The sequence below is a fragment of the Myodes glareolus genome, chromosome X (assembly GCF_982192425.1).
Source record: "Myodes glareolus chromosome X, mMyoGla1.1, whole genome shotgun sequence".
Lineage (NCBI taxonomy): Eukaryota > Metazoa > Chordata > Mammalia > Rodentia > Cricetidae > Myodes > Myodes glareolus.
Window position 1 is genome coordinate 88,242,027 of NC_142053.1, and position 22,007 is coordinate 88,264,033.

General features: G+C 37.1%; 1 protein-coding gene across 2 annotated transcripts in view; it reads right to left on the bottom strand.

The window, feature by feature from the left end:
• Positions 1 to 19,090, bottom strand: part of Zc3h12b (zinc finger CCCH-type containing 12B) — a 216,808-nt gene extending 197,718 nt beyond the window's left edge. For both annotated transcript variants that reach the window (XM_048417975.3, XM_085684344.2), the window contains exon 1: positions 18,616 to 19,090. The gene's annotated coding sequence lies outside the window, so the exon portion shown is untranslated. The remainder of the gene's footprint in view (positions 1 to 18,615) is intronic.
• Positions 19,091 to 22,007: the final 2,917 nt, after the last annotated feature.

A 22,007-nucleotide genomic window follows, 5' to 3' on the forward strand; every position in this document is an offset into this window, starting at 1 on the left:
GAAAAGAACAAGAGAATATCTGTAGGACAGAGATAAAACAACGAACTTGAGATAGTAAGTCCTACCTTATTAATAAATTCTTTAAATATAAAAAGATCTTCAATCAAAATCTAGACAGTGACTTAATGGATAACCAAATGACAAAATAATATTTAACAATATGTTAACTACAAGGGATTCATGAAACACTTACCAAAGATGAATAGGAGTGACTACTAACTGCATATAAAATAGTCCTTAAGGCTAAAAATGACAAAAGAAAAGGAGAACATTCTATACTAATGAAAACTGGGTCAGTTCTAAAGCAATAAATAACGATTATAAATATAAATTTGTTCAACAGTGGAGTATAAAATATATAAAACAATTGAAAGAATTAAAGGGAAACTTCACAACTATTCCTCAAATGAGTTACAAAAACTAAATAGGAAATTAAACAGAATTTGAGCAGCACTTTGAACTAACTGAAACTAGGAGACGAATATATATGTGCTGCCAGTAGTAAGACACTTAATCTCCTCGAGTATTAAACTAACTGAACCTAATAAATATGTACACAACATCCATAAACATATTTCTCTAGCAATCTCTAGATAAATCTAACAAGCAAAAAGAAAATGGAAAGACAGTGAAATCATATCAAGTTGTCTGTCCAATCATAACACTTTAGAGGTTCTTACTGTTGTTCATTTATTTTGTTTTTTGAGACAAAATCTTGCAATGGATCCAATGCTGACTTCAAATTCATGACATAGCTCAGGCTAGTCTCAAGTTCTTGTGTGATTCTCCAGAATGCAGAGATTTATAGGTATGTACCACCACAACTAGCTTCCAATCATAACAATAATATTAGAAATCAGTAGCTGAAGAAAAATTAGAGAACTCAAAATATGTGGATTATATAACATATTTTGTTTTGTCACTTACAATGGAATTGCAAACTGGTACAGGCACTCTGGAAATCAGTGTGGAGAATTCCCAAAAAACTAAAAATAAATGTACCATATGACCCAGCTATGCCATTCTTCAGCATACATCAGAAAGAATTGACATCCTACCCCACAGATACTTGCTCAGCCATGTTCACTGTTACTCTAATCACAATAGCTAAGAAATGAAAATAAGTTAAATGTCTTTCAACCGATTAATGGATAAGGAAAATGCAGTTCATATACACTATAGGAAACTATTCAGCTGTAAAGAAAAACAAAATCATAAAACTTCCTGGGAAAGGGACAGAACTAAAAAAAGAGTATACTGAGGGAGGTAACCCAGAATTAGAAAGACAAATGTCAGATGTTCTCTCTCATCTGCAGTTACTAGCTCCGAGTCTTCAGATGTGCATATTTAACCTGGAGTAATTGCAGAAAGCAAGAAAGTCAAAAGAGGCTCCTTCAGAGCAGGGAGCAATAGAGGGGGAAACAGCAAGGTACAAATGAGCTAAAGGTATAAGTGGGGGGAATGGGAGGGCTTTAATTGGAGGGGAGGAGATTAATACTGAAGAAGGGGTAAAATAAGAGTAAGAAACTACCAAAATAAACCTATAATACACGTAAGTCAGTGTATAAATAGACATATGTAGTTTAAATGAAAAATGTCTTTATATAAATGACAATGTTTCCTCCTGTTAGACAAAGATCGTCTAACAAAAATCCCCACTCCTGAGCATGAGAACTCCTTTTTTGAGTTGTTGGTCAGAATTGTCAAAGATACTCACAAAACATTATCAGCTATTGCTATTGCCCTTGGCTGCTCCCATCCCACACACAAACACACATGGTGGAAAGCAAATTCCTACTGCTGAAGACACCATGTACTTCAGACTCAGAGACACCCCCCCATGAGTAAGAACTGACCTGAAATCCTCCTCCCTGAGTACTAGTTTTCATGGTACAAGAGGGTCCATGCAAGTTTCCAAAGGAGGAAAGTAAATGATGTCTATTAATCACAACAATAACAATATGATGCAATAGTGGCACACATATCTTGGCAGTAACAGTCTCTAATTGGGCTTAAGGCTCATTCAACGAGAGGGAAATCATGCCTAGTACTGGGAGCATAACCAACTACTATGGGCTAGTGAAGTCACTGATATTGGAAGAAAACTCACAAGTGCAACTTTACTAAAACAGTGTAATCTCTAGCTACATTTTAATTATTTGTCCTTATCCCTACAGATAGGTGCCATCCTCACCTATCATCAAGAACACCTCTCTTTGCAACAGGTGGAGACTGTTACAGAAAACCACAACTAACCAAAATGTAGAATTGTGGAGCTCAGTCCCAACAGGTACATCTATCATACAACTTTTGCACCTAATACTCAGGGTAGCAGAGAGATTTTAAGAGACAGAAGATAGGAAGTTTTCTGTGATTCAGTGACTTACAGGAATGTCAGAAGTAACAACATGTCTTCCCTAACATGATCTGAACAAGGATGACACCAACAGACATGATTATGTGGAAGGGACAAAGCTCAGGAGGTTTTAACCATAGACAAAGAACTTCAGGTGACTATGGGATGCTGAGATTGGAAAAAATAGTTATCCCCCAAGAACATACCAATTGGTTATCCAGTGCCTGAAAACATATACATACAAGTAGCATTATAAGGACTGAGTGTGTTGTATTTATGTATTTAGGAATACACACACATAACACATAACAACAATTAAAGAAAACACCATAAATTTGAGAGACAGAGACAGAGAGAGAGAGAGAGAGCAAAGGGTTGCACATGGGTGGGGATGAGGAAGGAAAATGAAAGTATAATGATATAATTACATTATAATATCAAAACTAATATAAATTATATAAGTTTTAAAAAGATAAAGTTGTCAAAAATTACCTAGACTGTGAATAAGAGATAATATCAAAAAAATCAGTAACAGACATTAAAACTGGAGCTGAGAATATGGTTCAGTGATTACAGTGCTTTCTATGAAATCTTGAGAAGCAGAGTTAGGATCTTAGAAACCTATGTAAAAGTGCCACGTGGGTATGACAGTCCAAGTATAACTCCAGGACTCAGAAGGCAAAGACAGGGTCCCTAGAACAAGCTACATATCCAGACTAGCCATGCAGGCAAACTCTGTGTTCAAATGAGAGACCTTGCCTCAAAATATATGTTGGAAAGTGGTTGGAACAACACTGGGTGTCAATATTCCTCCATATACATTCACACACATGTGCACATGCACCTACACACACATGAAAACATGCATATATTCATGCACACATACCACACACATGGTAAAAATATCACAACTGATGCCATAGAAATAACAGGATTATAAGAAACTTAAACAACTATACGTCAACAAATTGGATGGAATAAATTACGGATAAATTTCTAGAAACCCTCAACATACCAACACAGAACAATGCAAAATTTAAAAGTCTATACACAGAATTTATGACTGGTAAAGAGACTGGACTAGTAATCCAAAGCCTAGAGCTAGAGGCCTAAGTAAAGACAACAGGCCAAATTGCTGCTGCTCACAGATACAACAATACTCAACAAAAACTAGTAGCCAAGCTGACCAACATATGACAGTGTTTATAACATGATGAGGTGAGATTTGTCCCGACCATGTGTGAATATGTGAAAATAGTTAATAGGATACTCCACAGCAAAAGCGAGCAAAACAGAATCCACATGATCATGTCAATATTACTGAAAATCATTTGACAAGGTCCAACATCTTTCATAATGAAAGCATTCACCAAAGTAGGAACAGAAAGTAATTTAATCAGAAAAATAAAGGCCACATATGAAGAGCTCATGGATAAGATCACTTTCCATGATGAAAACCTGAAAGGTTTTCTTTTAAGCTGATAGCAAGGATGCTCATTATTATCACATTTACCTAATATAGAATTAAATCTCTATCCAAAGACATTAGGCAAAGAAAATAATTAATGACATGTAAATTAGAAAGAGAAAAGTAAAATTCTATCTGTTCATGGGTGAAATGATTTTATATATTGAAATTCCTGAATACACCACAAAACTAAAACTAACAAATGAATTTAGCAAAATTGCAGGTCTTACTAAGCCTGAGAAGAGCTGTGTTTTTGTCTACTGAAAACAAGCAATCTAAAATGAAAATTAATATAATTGTATTTCAATACTTTCAAATTTTTAGAATATATAGAAACAGCAACAAAAGTAATAAAAGGTTTGTATGCTGTAAACAACAAAGCACAAATGAAAAAATTAATGAAGAAATAGATTGAAAGACATAACGTATTACTAGATTGGAAAACTTAATGTTAAAATGTCCATGTTACACAAAGCAATCAACAGATTTGGTGCAATTTTCATCTTAAAAAATTGACGTTTTTCTATAAAAACAGAAAGAATTCTAAAATCTATAAAGCTCATCGAACAGCACCCAATTGCTAAACAATACTGAAAAAGCGTAACAAAGCCAGAGATCTCACACTCTCTGCTACCAAGATAGATCACAAATGGAAATAAAAAAAGATGAAACTGGCATGTAAAGGCAATGCATCAATTTGGAAATGAATAGTTAACCCAGAAATAAATGCACACAAATATAGTCGAAACGTCTTTCATAACAATGCCAAAGCCACATAATAGAGGTAGTCTATTCAGCAGATGGTTCTGGAAAACACGTATATGTGTGCAAAAGAATTATATTGTATATTAATCCTATACCATGCATAAAAATAAACTTTAAATCTATTGAAACAGACTAAATAGTCTAAAGATCTAAAGTTAAGACCTGAAGTTGTAAAATCTCCTATAAATGAAATATAGGGGCAAAGCTATACAACATTGGTCTTGGCAGTAATTTTTTAGCTGTAACACCAAAAGCACAGGAAAGAAAATTAAATAAGCAAGTGGAACTAGATTCAATTAAAAAGTTTCAACATGCCGAATTTATCAACATGCCCACTGTGGTGGTACGTGCCTTTAATCCCAGCACTTGGGAGGCAGAGACAGGTTTTGAGTTCAAGGCCAACCTCGTCTATAGAGTAAGTATCAAGACAGGCATGGCTATGTCAACACACCCTGTCTCAAAAAAAAAAAAAAGAAAAGAAAAGAAAAAAAGAAAAGAAAGGCAAATTTATCAACATAGTTGAGAGGCAACCTATAGAATAGAAGGAAAATGTAAAACCTGTATTTCAGGCAAGAGAGTAGTATGCAAAATAAAGAACTCATACAAGTGAGTAGAAAAAAAACAAATGCACTAGAGTACAAATGACTAGAACAATTCTTCCAAGAACAAATGACTAATAGGTATATGAAAAGATGCCCAACATTACCAATTACCAGAGAAACTCAAGCGTGATTATTTCAAACTTTTAATATGATTGCTGTAACAAGAACAGTTTTTAAAAAGACAAAACAACAAACAGAATAAGTATTGTTCCTTAGCTCTTACAAAGTGAAAAACATGATTAATAATAGTGTGTTACATTTATGATTTTGCTAATAAATAGACTTATAGCTGTTTTTGCCACAGCAGATGGGTAACTACCTGATATGATAGATATGCCTATTTGTTTCACCATAGTAACTGCCTACTTATATATACCTCATGGCACATTTTATATACTCTATACAAAATAAGTTTACTTTCTCTTTAGGTTGACATACATAGGTTGTATAATGGATTTCATTATACACTGAATATTAAAAATTAAATCCTAAGTCACTATTGCACCAACTATAACATGAAATATTTACCAAAAAGTATTGAATCTGCTTATTAAGTTAAAAATAGATCTATAGGATTCAGCAATCCCAGTACATTGAAAACACAGAGCTAAATACATGTTATCTTCAGGACAGTTGTTTCAAACATAACATGGCTACACCGAAAGTAAATGGATGGAAACAGTTATGCCATTGAAACATCAAGGGTTTTGCCCAATAGCCTGGGATAGCCTGGAATCCTCCATCCTGCTGCTTTTGTCTCTCAGTGCAGGGATTCCAAGCACATACTCCTACAATGAGTTAAAAGGTAGGTATTTTTTAAAAAGCACAGTGTGTATATTGATATCAGATAAAGTAAACATCTGAGAAAAGTAAATTACCAGAGATAATGAACATTACATAATATCCATGATGTAAGAAGATTCTTGCTGAGAAAGAGAAAAATTAGAAATGAAAGGTCTAAGAATGGCAGAGCGGAGGTGGATGTGGACTGAGATTAGAGAGCTTTGTGGTGATGGTATAATCAAATATTTTGATGTGATGTTGGAGTACAGGAAGCTACACATGTGGCAAACGTATACAACCACAAATAATTGCTTATAAAAAGTGGGAAATCTAAATAAGATCAACATTCTAGTTGTTGCTATTGTGTGTTTTTACAAGATAACACTGAAAGGTTAGCTGAGGTTGGAACAAGACTTCTCTACTTTTTTCCTGAAATTAAAATATAATTATGTTGTTTCTGGGGCTGGAGATGTGGTTCAGTTGTTAAAAGCACCAGTTGTTCTTCCCGAGGACCTGGGTTCAATTTCTAGCACTCATATAGCAGCTCACAATCGCCCATAGTTCCAGTTCCAGGGGATCCAACACTCTTATACAGGCAAACTTGTAGGCAAAACCCCAATACACATGAAATAAAAATAAATAAATCATTTAAAAATATATTCCCCCCTTATCTTTTATGCCTTCAACTCTTCCTACACACCACACCATTGCTCTCTTTCAAATCAAAGTCTCTTTATTTAATTGTTGAGATGTATGTATGTATGTATGCATGTATGTGTACAACATAAGCTTCAGGTATCATAGCAGTGGAAAAGGTGGAAAATTTATAAGAACCAGAGGAACAGTAAGTTGGCTGTGAATTATTATCTCTTAGAAATGTTAGAAAAACTATACTTATGAATTTATCAACACAGCTGCATCTCTATACTGTTTTCAACTTCTTATAATTTTTCATTAAAAAATATAGCACATACCATATTCACTATTCATATATTTATGTATATGTTATAGAACTTAAGGGGTCAGCAAATCAGTCAGGCTGCCTCTCCTCAATAACTCAATAAAAAATAGCTAAACTAATAGTAAAAGGCAGAAAAAGGAGATTTAGTCAATATGGCCACTTTGGGAAGAGGGATAAAGAGATCAAACAAGCCCTTCAAGTAAGTCTTCAGAGTTCTTAAGTGGAATTAAAGTTTAAACAGACTGTCAAGAATATAAGTATCTAACAGTCTTGGTCAAGGTGTGAGTCCCCACCCACCACTGACCCATCATTATCTGGGATACAGTTTCATCCTGTTCTAACCAGTTTTTAGAACTTAGTAAAATCTCTTTTCAGGAGACAAAATTCCCCTCTGTCTGAAGCCTTCTCTTTCTCCCAGCATGCTATTCCTTAGAAATATCTCATTTATTTGGGGTTCATTGTAACAATAGTCTAATAGTCAGTTTGAAAGACTCAAGTGCCTTTTTGTGTATAATAATTTTTTTTATTTTTGAAATTATAGTATAAACACATAATTTTCCTTGCTCCCTTTCTTCTGTCCAACTCCTCCTAGGCAACTCCTTTGCTCTCCATCAAATTTATCGCCTCTTTTTCTTTTTAATTTCCTATATGCATGTTCATAAATGTAACCTGGTCAGCAAATATAATGTTACTTATGAATATAGGATTTCAAACAAGTTTCCTTAGAGACTGATTGATTTTCTTCTCAGTTGAAGTTCCTCATATGCCTAGGCCATGCTTTCTTTTCTTGGCTTCCATGAGAATCTTCCATATTCTTAATTTAAAAATACATATGTACATACATACACATGTACAATTTGCTTTAAGCTGGTTTAAACACGTCTTCATTATTTATTACCAAAAAAAGTTGTTGTCTTTTTTTTTAAATGGAGACTACCTATCTACCCAGGCTGGTCTCAAACTCATAGACTCAAGCAGTCTTTCCTTATTCAGTTTATTGAGTATCTGGAACTACAAACACACCTCTGTACCTAACTTATCAAAATGTTTGATTAAGAGAGAGTGAAAAACAAATTATTCATAACTTAAAGCTCCAACATTTTATATAAAGCATTCTGGCCACAGCTTCACCATCAGCTTAGATTAATCCTTAAAGAGAGAATTCCTTATCAATTCCATATTCTTTACTTAACCAATTTTCTAGGTCTACCTAAACAAGATATACTTATACTCAATTTTAAAAATTTTTTATTTTATTTTACGTGTATGAATATTTACATTTGTCTATGTACTACCTGTGTGTCTGGTGCCTGAGGTCAGAAGGGGGCATCAGATCCCCTGGAACTGGAGTTACATACACATGGTTGAGAGCTACCATGTGGATGCTGGGAGTCGATCCTGGGTCCTCTGAAAGGGTGGTCAGTATATTTAATCACTGAGCCATCGCTCCAGCCCTCAGATTAGAATTTAACTAAAATTATCTTCCAAATATTTTTCTAATCTTCTACTCACCTCTGTTGATAAAGACTAAGAATTAATGAAATGTCCTGCTGTGCAGTGGATGGCTAGCTCTGTAAAGCATTTTCAGTCTCTCCAATTCCCGAGTAAACATCCAGCAAAGTGTCATTGCACATGTCACAGGAATGGCAAAGCTGGGGTGAAACGAAAAGAATGCTAATTATTTTTTTAAAAAACAAACAAACAAACAAACAAAAATGGCCAGGTGTGGTGGCACACGCCATTAATCCCAGCACTTTGAAAGCAGAAGCAGGCAGATCTCTGAGTTTGAGGCCAGTCTGGTCTACAGAGCAAGTTCCAGGAGAGCCAGGACTATACAGAGAAAGCCTGTCTCCAAACAAGAAAAAAAAAACACACAAATGAGCTGAATTTCTATTCTAGTTAGCAACTCATTTTGTAGCCCAGGCTAACCTATAATTTGTTATGTATGTTAAGTTTGCCTTAAACTCGGAGCAATGTTCCTGCCTCAGCTTTTTGAGTACAGCAATTACAAGTTCATGCTACCAAACTTGGTTCATTCAATTTCTTGCTTTAGAACCGAGAAAAATGAAAATGTGGCACATTTACACAATAGAGCATTAATTAGCTATAAAAAAAAGACATCATGAAATTTTCAGGCAAATGGATAAAACTAGAAAAAAAATCATCCTGAGTGAGGTAACCCAGAACCAGAAAAATAAACATGGTCTGTATTCACCCGGAAGTGGATAATTAGCTGTAACGGGTAACCATCTCCCTGGGAAGGGAACACAGAATAGATTTTGTTCATAAACTGGGGGTGGTGGGGATGGGAACAGGAGGGATCACGTAGGGGCAGATGGGGAGGAAGTACGGGGAGAGATAATTAGAACTAGGGCATTTCTGGGAAGAGGTGGAAACTTAGCTCCATGGAATCTATGAGTGACCTAGCAAAGACTCCTAGTAATGGCGGACATGGAGCCTGAATCCGTCATCTTCTATAACTAGGTAAGGCCTCAAGTGAGGGGACTGGGACATCAACTCAGCCACAAAACCTTCCACTTACTGTTTGTCCTACACACAGAGTGTTCTGGGACTGGAGCCTGGCTGAAGCCTTATCAGCGACCAGAGAGACTGATGGGAGCAGATGCAGAACACCACAGCCAAACATTAGGCAGAGCTCGGGGAGTTCTGCAGAAGGGTGGGATGGGGGACAAAGAATTGTAGGAGCCAGAGTGGATAGGGATATCACAAGAACAAGGCCCACAGAATCAACTGACCAGAACTCATGGGGGTCTGACTCAGGTCCTCTGCATGCTTGTGATGGGATTTCTAATAGAGGGAGGGGGTGGCACCGGGGGAGGGGGCGCTGTCTCTGGTTGCCTTGCTCAGCTTTGATGTGACGGTATGTGCCTAATCTTATTGTAGCTTGTTATGCTGTGTTTGGTTGATGTCCCTGGGAAGCCTGTTCTTGTGTGAAGGGAAGCAGAGTGGGGGTAGGGAGAGTGCGGGTGGACCTTGAGAAGGGAGGTGGAGGAGAGATTGGGGGTAGGGGAAGGAGGAGAATAAAACAAATGAGCTGAATTTTTATTCCAATTCCAATTGACCAAAATAGTGCATGCAGTTTCTTCCCCTGCTGTTATGCATTAAGATCTAAAACCTGTAAATTAAAAGCACTGAGTTACACAGTAGAAACAAAATATTACTATAGAAGCCAGAAAAACAAAGCACTAGCTCTTATCCCCTCTTGGAAAAATTATCAGTGGCAAACCATAAGCCTCTAGCAACTACTATCATGTGGACCTGGCTGTGCAGTGCTAATGGGAACTTGACAAAGTCAACAGCAGTAGAAGTTACCTTTCTTGTCAGAGGAATTTAATCCAAGAACATCAAATATTTTAAGTTGTAGGTCTTAAACACAAGTCTATCAGTATTAACACTTTTATTTTTTTGAGATAGGGGCTCACATTGTAGCCCAAGCTAGCCTATAATTTATTATATATGTCAAACTTGTCTTAGACTCAGAGCAATCTTCCTGCCTTGGCTTTTTGAGTACAGAGATTACAAACACATGCCACCGCACTTGATTCACATAACGTGGGGCTTTAGAACTGAGGGAGAAAGCCCTAGAGTTCTATTATTTTCAGATCTTTTGGCAGCATAAGTATATTAAGATTATGGGGTGCAATGTTTAATGCAAATCTTACTTTCTCCCTCTGATGAATAAAAAAACTGTGTGTGTTTACAAATGTAAAAGAGTTTACACTCAGGTTATATTTCCACTGCACTTTCTGCACAGACTAACACTAATATGAAAGTCCAAAGCCTGAAATGCTCAAAATTCAAAAAGTTTCTTGCCATGATAGTAATGCTTGGTCTTATATATGATAATAGATTTCTGACATTTTAATTAGAAATAATCAATCCATAAATACATGCAAATATTCCAAAATCTGAAACACTTTGGACCCAAGTATTTCTAATAAAGATTCTCAAATTTTATTAACCACTGTTTGAACCCCTTTCACAATACAGTACTATGCATCCAGTGTCCTAGTTAGTGATAGAATATTTAGATGTTTTAAAGGGCACTAAACCTATAGTACACTGTCTCTACTTGAATTCTTCTTAGCACTTACTTGAATACAATATCAAGTATACAGGAAAGAAACTCCAGTTTCCTAACCTCCGATAGGACTACGACTATTTTTCTTTACAGCATAATCCATAACTAGCATAGGGTTGACAATCTAGAAAAAAAAATAGTGTGACTGCTACATCTAACCGGACTATAACAAATTCTTGGTTAGTAGAGTGCAAATTAATGAAATTTTGTCTTACAATTTGGAACATGCTGGTGTTAAAATTTATAAAAATTTCCAAAAGTGACTGAAATTAACTTTGTGAATTTTTTTGCATGAAGATTTGTTAAATAAAGCAATAAATAAAATTGGAGAATGGATACTTAAATTACTTAAAGATATCTTCAAGTGCTTTTAGAATATTTTTACATGTTATCCATTGATGTATCAACTACAAATCATTCTCATCTCTTTATTAATATTCCTAAATATTAGCCAAATTCTGATTGCTACAAGTAAATCATAAGATATACCAGTTCATAAAAATTCAAATTTTCAACCATTTTAGACCTATTCTCCACAAAATTATCGAAAATTAAGAACTGAAGTATAAAATACAGTATCTATTTTTGTACCTCAATTTTTAAATGATTTATTTATTTTTATTTTCTGTGCATTAGTGTTTTGCCTGCATGTATGAAGGTGTTAAATTCCCTGAAGCTGAAATTACAGGCGTGAACTGCCATGTAGTTGCTGGGAATTGAACCTGGGTCCTCTAGAAGAATAGCCAGTGCTCTTAACCACTGAGCTATCGTTCCAGCCCTTATATCTCAATTTTTATGTTTCTATGGAATAATAGGTATTCAGACTAATTGACAACAATGACACAATACATTAAAATTGAATAAACTGGGGTCTGGTGAGCTATCCCAGCAGTTAAAAGCATGGGTCAGAGGGCCTGGCTTCAATTCCCAGCACCCACCTAGCAGTTCATAACTGTTTGTAACTCCAGTGCCAGGGGATCTGACACTCTCACACTGACAAACATGTAGGCAAAACATCAATGCACATAAAATAAAATATTTTAAAAATGCATATGCAAATTATAGAAATTAATTAAGCACAATAAATAAAAATAATCTAATAATTGTTATTCTTTAACGAAAATAGAAACGAAGGTTGAATATATATGTGCAGATGTGTATTAAATTCAGTAACAACCATTAAATATATTAGTATATGATACATTTCAGCCAGATGTGATGGCACACACTTGTAATCTCTGCCCTTGGAAAGTGGAGGCCAAAGTCATCCTCAGCTATTAACTTGAACTACAGAAGTCTCTGTCTCAAACCAAAAGAAATAAAAAGGAAACAAATAAAAACCTAAATATGTAATTATATATGGCCTCTGCAATTAAAAATCTTATGTCACTATTCATATGTGGACTAGTTTCCAGTTTGAGAAAATGAAATCATGTGGAGTTGAAAGTAAGGAGGGGATTAGAAGATATGGCAGGAGAGAGGTAGGCAAAGGGATAAATAACACTAAGGATGTTCGAACAAACCATATGGAGACAACTAAACTTCCTTCCTTCCTTCCTTCCTTCCTTCCTTCCTTCCTTCCTTCCTTCCTTCCTCCCTTCCTTTCTTCCCTTTAACATCCTAGCTCAGCTTCCCCTCTACTTTAAAACTTCTGTGTGTATAATATTGTATCATATTATATATTATTATATATTAAATCATAGATATTTAATATATATTAAAGTAGTTTCAGGTAGATGTCAAGAAATACCATAGAATGGGAAAATTCTGAATTCATATTGGAAGATAATATATAAATACAGAATACTGGCAATGTGACAGAATGGAAAAACAGAAGAGTATACTTTTATTATAACATTTTAAAAAATCCTAAGTGTAATAATATGACAATAAGACGTTTACATTGTGAATATGAAATAATGAACTTTGAATTGATATGGGTGAAAAAAGCTACACGTCATCCCAGAAACTTCTAACAATTTACTTTTTTCAAAATAGAAAATTATTTGCTTTTAAAATAAAATCCTAGTTATACAAGTGTGGTGACACATGCCTTCAATCCCAGCACTTGAGAGAGACAGTCAGATCTCTGTGAGTTCAAGCCCAGCCTGGTCCACAAAATGAGTTTCAGGACAGAGAAACCCTGTCTCAAAAACCAAATAGATGAATAAATAAATAATTAACCTAGTGATTTGTTCCCCTTCATTAGACACAGTACAAGCTTAATAGGGAAGTTTATGTTCTAGGACAATTTAATACAAAGAGAATTGCTGGACAAAGGTCGTGATTCCAATAAGTTCCCATCACAAAATTTTAGACATGTGCTCAAGTAGAAAATTTTCAGTCCACCGACATCATAAAGATCATACTTAAGACCAGGATCATTTTAAAACTGCATACAAAAGGGAACATCAAACCATAATCAGACTCTTGAGTGCTCTTTAATTTGTGTAGACTGCTGTTGCTCTTGACCTTAAATAAAGATCCCTTGCTACTTTGCAATCTGTTTATTTCAGGTCTTTGAATAAAAGGTCAAGAGACTGAAAACAGTCCACCCAACATCCAACCATTGAAAACAATGAAACGATGATTTTATGAAATAACAATATTTGCTGAGTCCAGAAACACTGAATTATTGTTTGTTAGTAATAAATTTATCATGTAAGACTCTACTGTATTCAGAAAAAACAACTTACGAAAAATACAGAGGCCTCAAATTTAACTTTGAGTGTATTACTTCTTAGATCAAGAGTGCATATTCTCTGCACCTGTAATTCTAAAATGTAAAGTTACCTTAGAGAACATAGAACTTTTTGATATAATACAGGTGATTTTCAACTTGTGATGCGATTACATCTCAATAACTCAATCAAAAGTTCAAAACTTTGTGAATAAAAACTGGACTTAATGCGCATAACCTATTGAATATCACAGGGTAGCAACACAGTACACTGAAGAGGATGGTTCTTCTCATGGCTGACCGGCAGCTACAGATTATTGCAATGCCCAGCACTGCTAGAGAATATTGAATCTTATAGTATGCACACAGTCAAAGTTAACACCGGCAGCTTTGAAAATGTCTGTAAAACTGGCAGTTTCCCTTGGGGACTTTGAAAGTGCACCACCTGTGGCCTTCAGGTTGCGGGATGGGTCAGGACCTGTGCATACTTATAGACAGCTAGCAGCTGTGGAAGAAGATGCAGAGTAAGAAGATGACGGTGAAGAGCATGTAAAATTCTTAAGTATAACTGGAAAGTGGCCTACCTCCTGGAAGTGGTAGAAGGATTCCACAGGACAAAAAGGGAAAGTAGTTGATAAACAAGATGACAATGAGGAGAAGTCTCCTAGTTAGGATTTCTAGCGCTGTGACAAAATACCATGGCCAAAACCAAATGTTTGGGGAAGAAGTACATTTCATCTAATAGCTTGTAGTCTATCATCCAGAGAAGCTGAAGAAGAAACTCAAGTCAGAACCTGGAGGCAAGAGCTGAAGCAGAGGTATAGAGGGGTGCTACTTACTGGCTGGCTTCCTGTGGCTTGTTCAGCCTGCTTTTTTATAGAACCCAGAATCACCTGCCCACAGTTGACCTGGCCCACAATGGGCTAGGGTCTACCACACCAATCTTAAATCAACAAAATGCATCACAGGCCTTCCCACAGGCCAGTTTGAGCATTTTCTCAATTGAGATTCCCTCTTCTAAAATGACATAATAAACAGCTTATGTCAAGTTGACAAAAGCCAACATGTACAAGGAGAAAAGCAAAGCTCCAATGAAGAACTCCGTACAAGATACAACTTGCAGAACATTACAAGACACAAATGTAGAAAATTCAAACCAGCATGGAAAAGACCTAAAACTATAAAAACCAAGATCCTTAAAAAAGAAAAGAAACAAAAAATCGTCCTAAAATCTTCTAGTTCTGTAAAAATCCTAAAGTAATACTGCAAGGAAGTATAGGAAAAAGTGGTTCTCTTTCCAAAGCAGCAGCCAAGTTCATCAGTTATGAGAAGAACTGATTCCAGGTGACTGACCAGGAGGCTATCCAAGCGCTCTGACAGTGGAAGAAGTCTCTTTTTTTTTTTTTGTAATTTTATTAAATTATAAAAAGTTTCCATTTACGCCCCTCCTCTCAACGCCCTCCCACTCCCCCCCTCCCTCTCCTCCTCCCTCTTTGTCCCCTAGGGAAGTCAGGGTCTCCTGCCCTGTGGGAAGTCCAAGTTCCTCCCCCCTCACTCCAGGTCCAGGAAGGTGAGCATCCAAACAGACTGGATCCCAAAAATCCAGTATATGCAGAGGAAACCAGTCCCAGTGTCATTGTCAATGGCTTCTCGGAAAGACTGCAGGCCAGCCACATTCAGAAAATCCGGCCACATTCAGAGAATCTGGTTGGATCACATGCTCGTTCAGTCACGGTCCATCTGGCCTTGGTAAACTCTCATTAGATCCGACCCCTTGTATCAGTGGGTGATAGTATCCCTCGCAGTCCTTCGTCATTTTGGAAGAAGTCTCTTTAAGACAACTAGTTTAAGCAGCTTGAAATATTCCTTCTTACCTCATTTCCGTAGCAAATGCTATCTGGCCTCTCCATGTTTGACAGATGATGGTCACGTTCCATCACCAAGTATGTGTTTTCTAAAATGGCTGTTTAATATTTAAGGGTGGAACTCTACCCTTCACTTGGCTTTAACTGTGTATGGTCTGCTTTGAAAGGATGCAGTACCAGTGGTGGTCAGACAAAGACAAACGGTGGAATAAATAGTATCATAATAAAGAAAAAGTAGTTTTTAGTGAATTCATACTGCATTTATACAAAAGCAGTAAAATTTTGAAAGAAGTTAGAGTAAATCAGCAATCATCTCTAATTGCAGTATGGTGTGTTATTTTGCTATATGAAAACATTAGCTTATAATAGTGGGCCAAAACCTAGGGACTGTTAACATGTAACCAATTTTTAACAGCAAAGAATTTTTGACATGGACTAAAGTAAGTTTTACAAAGGTTTATGATTGAAGTTTAAACATATGTTACTTGCCAGATATTAACATACTAGAACTTTGACAGGTATCAATTTCAAGACCCTAATATAGCTCTTTCCTTTATCATACACAGTAGTCTATGACAAACAATGCTGTATAATTCAACGAATAAAAATTCATGTTGCTCATAGAATTTATCTGGAAACAGACTTTGGAGCATATTAATAATATAAGGTTCGGTTTATTATACAAGTTTTGTATAAAACACTTCAAGCATAGTCGTGTTTTACTATACAGTAAAAATGCACATTTATAAAATACATTAACTTAATTATTTGTATCTTCTTAGAAAACATCCTCACATGCCCCAAGATAGGATGATTATAAACTAACTTCCATAACATGTACATTGCAAAGTTATTAGTATTTCATTTATTAAATTATAATATAGCATAAAAAGTTGGCTCACGTCAAGAAAGTTAACTGCTGCAGGCTATCATTTTCCCTTTTAGTTAATCTAATGGCAATATGATGAACTTTTCCTCCTTCCAATGAAGCCTAAAATTTCAAGAGCAAAGATGACTTTTACATGAAGCCTTCCCAGACAACCCTTAGCCTTTGGTGATCTCCCTTTACTCTTCATTTTTTTTAAGCTCTTATTCTGTACTTTTCTATGTTCTCATTAATATATCTTACCTGCAATTGAACTCCTCAGAACTGTTTCTATTGGTATTTTGTTTTTATTTCAGCTACCAGTTACTGGCATTCGGACCCAGGAACTTATGCTTCAAGTGCATGCTAGATAGGTGTTCTCTCCCGAGCAACACCAACAGACCTGAAACCTCTTTCTAATCTACTCTCTTCAATTCCACCACAGTGGTGGACACCGGGTAGAATCTAGAAAATAAAAGCTCAATAAAAGTCTATGAAAATATTTTTTTAAAAAAAGCAAGCAAAACCAAACTTCATTCCAGAGTTCAGTGATCAAGCTCCCTGGCAGCACTTGGAAAACACAAAGCCATTTGATCAGGGGATTATGACTGTTCATGTGAAAGCTCTGGGGTATGTGCTAACTCTCTGGCCATATTTCCATGGAATTTTTCTCCTTTAGAGCTAATAGTAATTCAAATAAACAAGAGTCGAATTCATCAAGACCTTTCCCAAACAGAAACCACCTATAAGTCTGAAATTTCGTGCACAACAGATAATTCACACTGAGGTAGAAAACTATTCTTCCCTGGTATTTGACTTTAAGCACAAGAGTAACTCAAACACAAAAGCACTCCATACAAAGCATTTTAGCTAAAACTATCAGAAAATTGGCAGTGTTAAACTGCCAGCTTTAAAACTGGCAGCCTCACTAGCCAAAGTTACCTAATCACAAATGGCATCTACATCCTTTTAAAGTTCCTTAGCTTAAAAGGGTTACCGAAAACTAAATTTAGCCTTCCCATCAGTGTGCTTCTTTCTCACCACTTCTTTTTAGATAAGAGACCTGAAATGGCTTAAAACTGTCAGGATGGAAGAAAGTGAAACAAAAGAACCCACCTTTGTTGTCAGCCCACAGAAGTGCCTCCCAATTAAAATTATACATCATTTCAAATTGAGCTCACTTTCGGAAAGGGTCAACAGGAACTGTACATTTTCTCAGCCATCTACCTTTTAAAAAGCAGTCTCGCACCTCAAAATAATATTCTTGCCAAAACACCTTGTAACTTTAGAGCCTCATCTAATCATGGTATCCAGACTCTCACTCCGGGTGTCTCATGCCAAAGTTCTTGGGAAGTGACTATTTCCGACTCTAGCCTACTTTACGAAGAACAAACAGATCACATATTTTTATTAGGAGCATCTTAAGTCTCGTCAACACATTTTTAAATGCAGAAGTGCGTCATTCTGGATGAAGAGTACTTTGTAGAACGTGTTCTCCCTATTGTCAATCATCTACTATGTCTACGTCTCAAGTTTGATGGTATTTAGGCTGTCAAATAGAACATATTACTAGTGTTGTCTTATTATCATTATTATTACGATTATTAACATAGTATCTGCCTAATCTAACATGCTAGGAGCCAGGAGCTAGGCATATGGTTTGCACAAGCTGATTGCACACGAGTATAAAGAATACTGAAAATTAAGGCACCACTCAAGCTATCTGGTCAATTCTTCAGTCATGAAGCAACAGCACTGTGGAGGATGGGCTCTGGACAAGCCTGAGGTCAGGTCAGACTGTCTCCTGTGACCAAGAGTCGGAACCACAGTTAGAGCAAGGAGAAATGGGTGAACGGGGCACTAGGAGACTCTGTCTGGAAATCAGAGACCAGGGTGCATGACTGTACTTCGAATCATCAGCATCTAAGAAGCACTGCCAGGCCTTAATCACCTACACTTTTTTTTTTTCTGGAAGCCAGGGTCGAGATCAGAAAGTGGTGCCTTTGAGAAGGAAAACTATCTGGAAGAAATTACCCGCGAGCAGACGCAGGAAGGGTGTCGGAAGCTTCTGAATGAGAAAGCAGAGCTTCCCTGACCTGCTGGGGCCCCAGATACCCTGAGACCAGAAAACAGCTCCAGCACCTGGCGACTGCGGTGCCACTACTCACCCCTACTCTCCTAAGGTCTCGTTGTCGCCCTGCACCACACAGCCCGGCAGAGGGGAAAACTTTCCCCCTCCCCCGCCGCTGAGGGTGGGATCCACCGGCGAGAGGAGGCGGCGTCGCAGCTGTCCAAGCAGGGCCAGAAAAGCGCTGGGTGCATGAGAAGCAGCCTGGTGCTTGTGCCTCTGGCGGCCACCAACTTCACCACCATCGACTTGGAGGGCCAGAAGGAAGCAAAGGCGGCAGGCCTTCGCCCAGCGGACCGAACTCTCCCCGGATACTAGGCCTGAGCTTCTGGCAAGACCGTCTGCCCTGGTCACCTCAACAACAGGACCCCCAGGCTTAATTCCAATTTCTTGGCCCCCGCGACCACAGAACAGTGGCTGCTCCCTCTTGGGGCCACGGTAGCAGCTGCATCCTCGTGCTCCTCTTCCTCCGGCGCTGCTGCCTACACACACAGCCCCGGCGCACTTACCACCGCGGCGCCTGGATCGCCGTTTCTTAGCAACCGCGCGCATGCGCCCCACCCCGCCGGGGACCACTGGTGCGGCTGTCTGCTCCTTAGACTAGTTGGTTCGCGACCTAGAAAAAGTGAACAAAACCCCACTTCTTAGGTAGACCCTAATGTCAAGGTCAGAAATGGTGGAGAGAGGTCCAGGATGTTCTGAAATGGAGAGGCTTGGAGACTTAGGTTAAGATCCGCTACCGTATTGGCATCTGAGCTATGGGGAATGTTTTGTTTTTGTTCTATTTTGTTTTCCTGCAGTCTTTTCTCAGACTTCTACTAGAGTGATCTTTATAAAACTTCCACCTCTCACTTGCCTCTGATTAGGAGAATGGGTTTTGGAAATACAACCAAATTTGAATTTCTGCTCTTTTCCTGGGGCTAGATAACTAACCTCTCTAAATCTGTTTCTTCATCTGTAAAATAAGAAATATGGTACCCACTGAGTACTTACAAGGCTGAAGAGAGAAAGTATGTAAAGGGCTTAACATACATAACCCACTGTGACACAGCGTAAACACTCTGTAAAAAGGAGCTGTTTGTCAATGGCTCATCACTATATACAATACAAGACAAAATACACACTGGTTGAACATTTCAGCTTAAAAAAGTCCTCCAAGTGTAGTCTGATTTAATTCTGATGGCAGCCCTTAGTCACCCAGCTGTCGACTGGTTTCGCAGTTCCTCAGATTGAAATATATAAAGTGACCATGTACATTTTCTGTGTTCATCTGGAAAATAAATCAATGTGAACCCATGAACTCATGAGCATCCAGTGATCGTTCCCAGACTACATGATAGTGTTAAAATATGGATACTAAGAACTGACCTGTAAGCAGTGGCTATACACAAAACATTTTTTGTGCCATTTGTAAGGGCTATTGATCTTATTAAAGTCAGACTTAAAATTTCTGAAATGTGTAATTATAAGATGAAAACATGTCATTAATTCTGAACATAACAACGTATAAACAACACATGCATATTTACAAAATGCACTCTGCTAAACGACAATGTAATGAAATATTTGAACATTTTAGAAAGTATAAAAATAGCTATGCCATATGGTAAGAACTTTACAAAGTAACCCGAGAGCCAGGAAATATTAAGGAAAGGTGAGTATTTTCACAGGAGTTTAAACACTAAATTGTATTCCTTTGGTCACATGATATATCTGCTTCTACCATACTGCTAAAGAAATAACTCCTATCAACAAACAGGCTTGTCTACACAAATAATGTGAAGAAACAAGGCGATTTACTGAGTAAACACAAAAAAGTACATGCAGATAGGTAGCCTTCAAGGCACAGCAAATTTAAGATGAGATTCTGCAGAATTTCCATATTAAGTTCACTTGACATTTGAGGTAAATGTTTGCTTAACTAATTGTCTTACTCAAAAAAGATATTAAAACATCTCCAGAATGATAAAATACATATTCCAGAAAGGTTGCACCTTGATATGGGGTCCTATAGTAACTTTGAAGAAAGATATGTGTTTACATTTCAAGGGTAACTATTCTAGAGACTGGGAGTTTGTGATCCCTGAAAACCTTTATCCACATTTCAAAAGGTTGAGAAACTATAAAGGTCCATTATATCCATTAATGAGATACTCTACAAAACTAAAAGAAAAACTTATCTTTCTCTTTTATTCACCTCTACAATTACAAGTCAATGATTTTTTTCATAGACAAGCCCCGTGTTGACACAGTAGATGTACATAGTAGACCAAGTAGACATGATTCATAAACATATAAATTCATGCTGGATGTACAATTGTTCTGCATATTGACAGGTGAGTGTGAGATTTTCAAAACACATAAGAATTCAAAACCGGGCAGTGGTGGTGCACACCTTTAATCCCAGCACTCGGGAGGCAGAGACAGGCAGATCTCTGGTGAGTTGTGAGTTCAAGGCCAGCTTTGTCTACAAAGTGAATTCCAGGACAGGTTCCAAAGATACAGAGAAACCTGACTCAAAAAAGAATTCCATGCAATGGAAAAAGGATGTGAAAGTAAACAATGCTGTCAGGGTAAAGCAGGGGAGCTTATTAATTAATTTTATATTGCTGTAATAAAACACCATGACCAAGACAATTTGAGGGGGGATGAGTTTATTTTGGGAATTCTGTTCCAGGGGTTTGGAGTCTATGATGGTGGAGAGGCATGGCAGCAAGCTGCAGACATGGCTGCAGGAGGAACAAGCTGAGAGTTCACATTCTGAACCACAATCATGAAGCAGAGAAAGTAAAATTGGAACAGAGTATTTAAATTCTCAAAGCTTGCCTCCAGTTGACAAACTTCCTCCAAAAAGACTACAGCTCCTAAATTTCCCCAAACAGCATCACCATACATGAACAAACAGGAACAGTCTCACTCAAACCACCACAGAGATTTTGACTAAAACATATTCTGTCTATATTATGATCAGAACAGAATAATTGTGCAATAGAGTTGAGTACAGACAAGCTAGATTTGAAACAGATTGTGTAATGTCTGTGTGCCATATTAAAGATTTTGGAAAATTTTCTCTATCTGAGGGATAATTATAGTTTCAAAGAAAAAAATCATGCTACTCATTTTTAAAATGGTAAAAAAGCAACAACAAAAGAGAATTTATTTTAAAAGGCCTGCTTTTGTGAAAGCTTCCAGTCAGGGAGAGAAAATGGGCTCATTTCATCACAGATAAAGGAGTATATATAACCAAGAAGCAAGATGGAGGTGAGTAGAAGGAAAATGCCCTCAAATATTTAGCGTCCTTCCACATTGGCATTGACTACATACAGTTAAATCGCCCAGCCGAGTTACTGATGATTGTCTCATCCAGCCCCTCAAAATTCTTACCTTATTCATTCCCTTTTCTGAAGAGATGCAATATTATGAAAAATATCC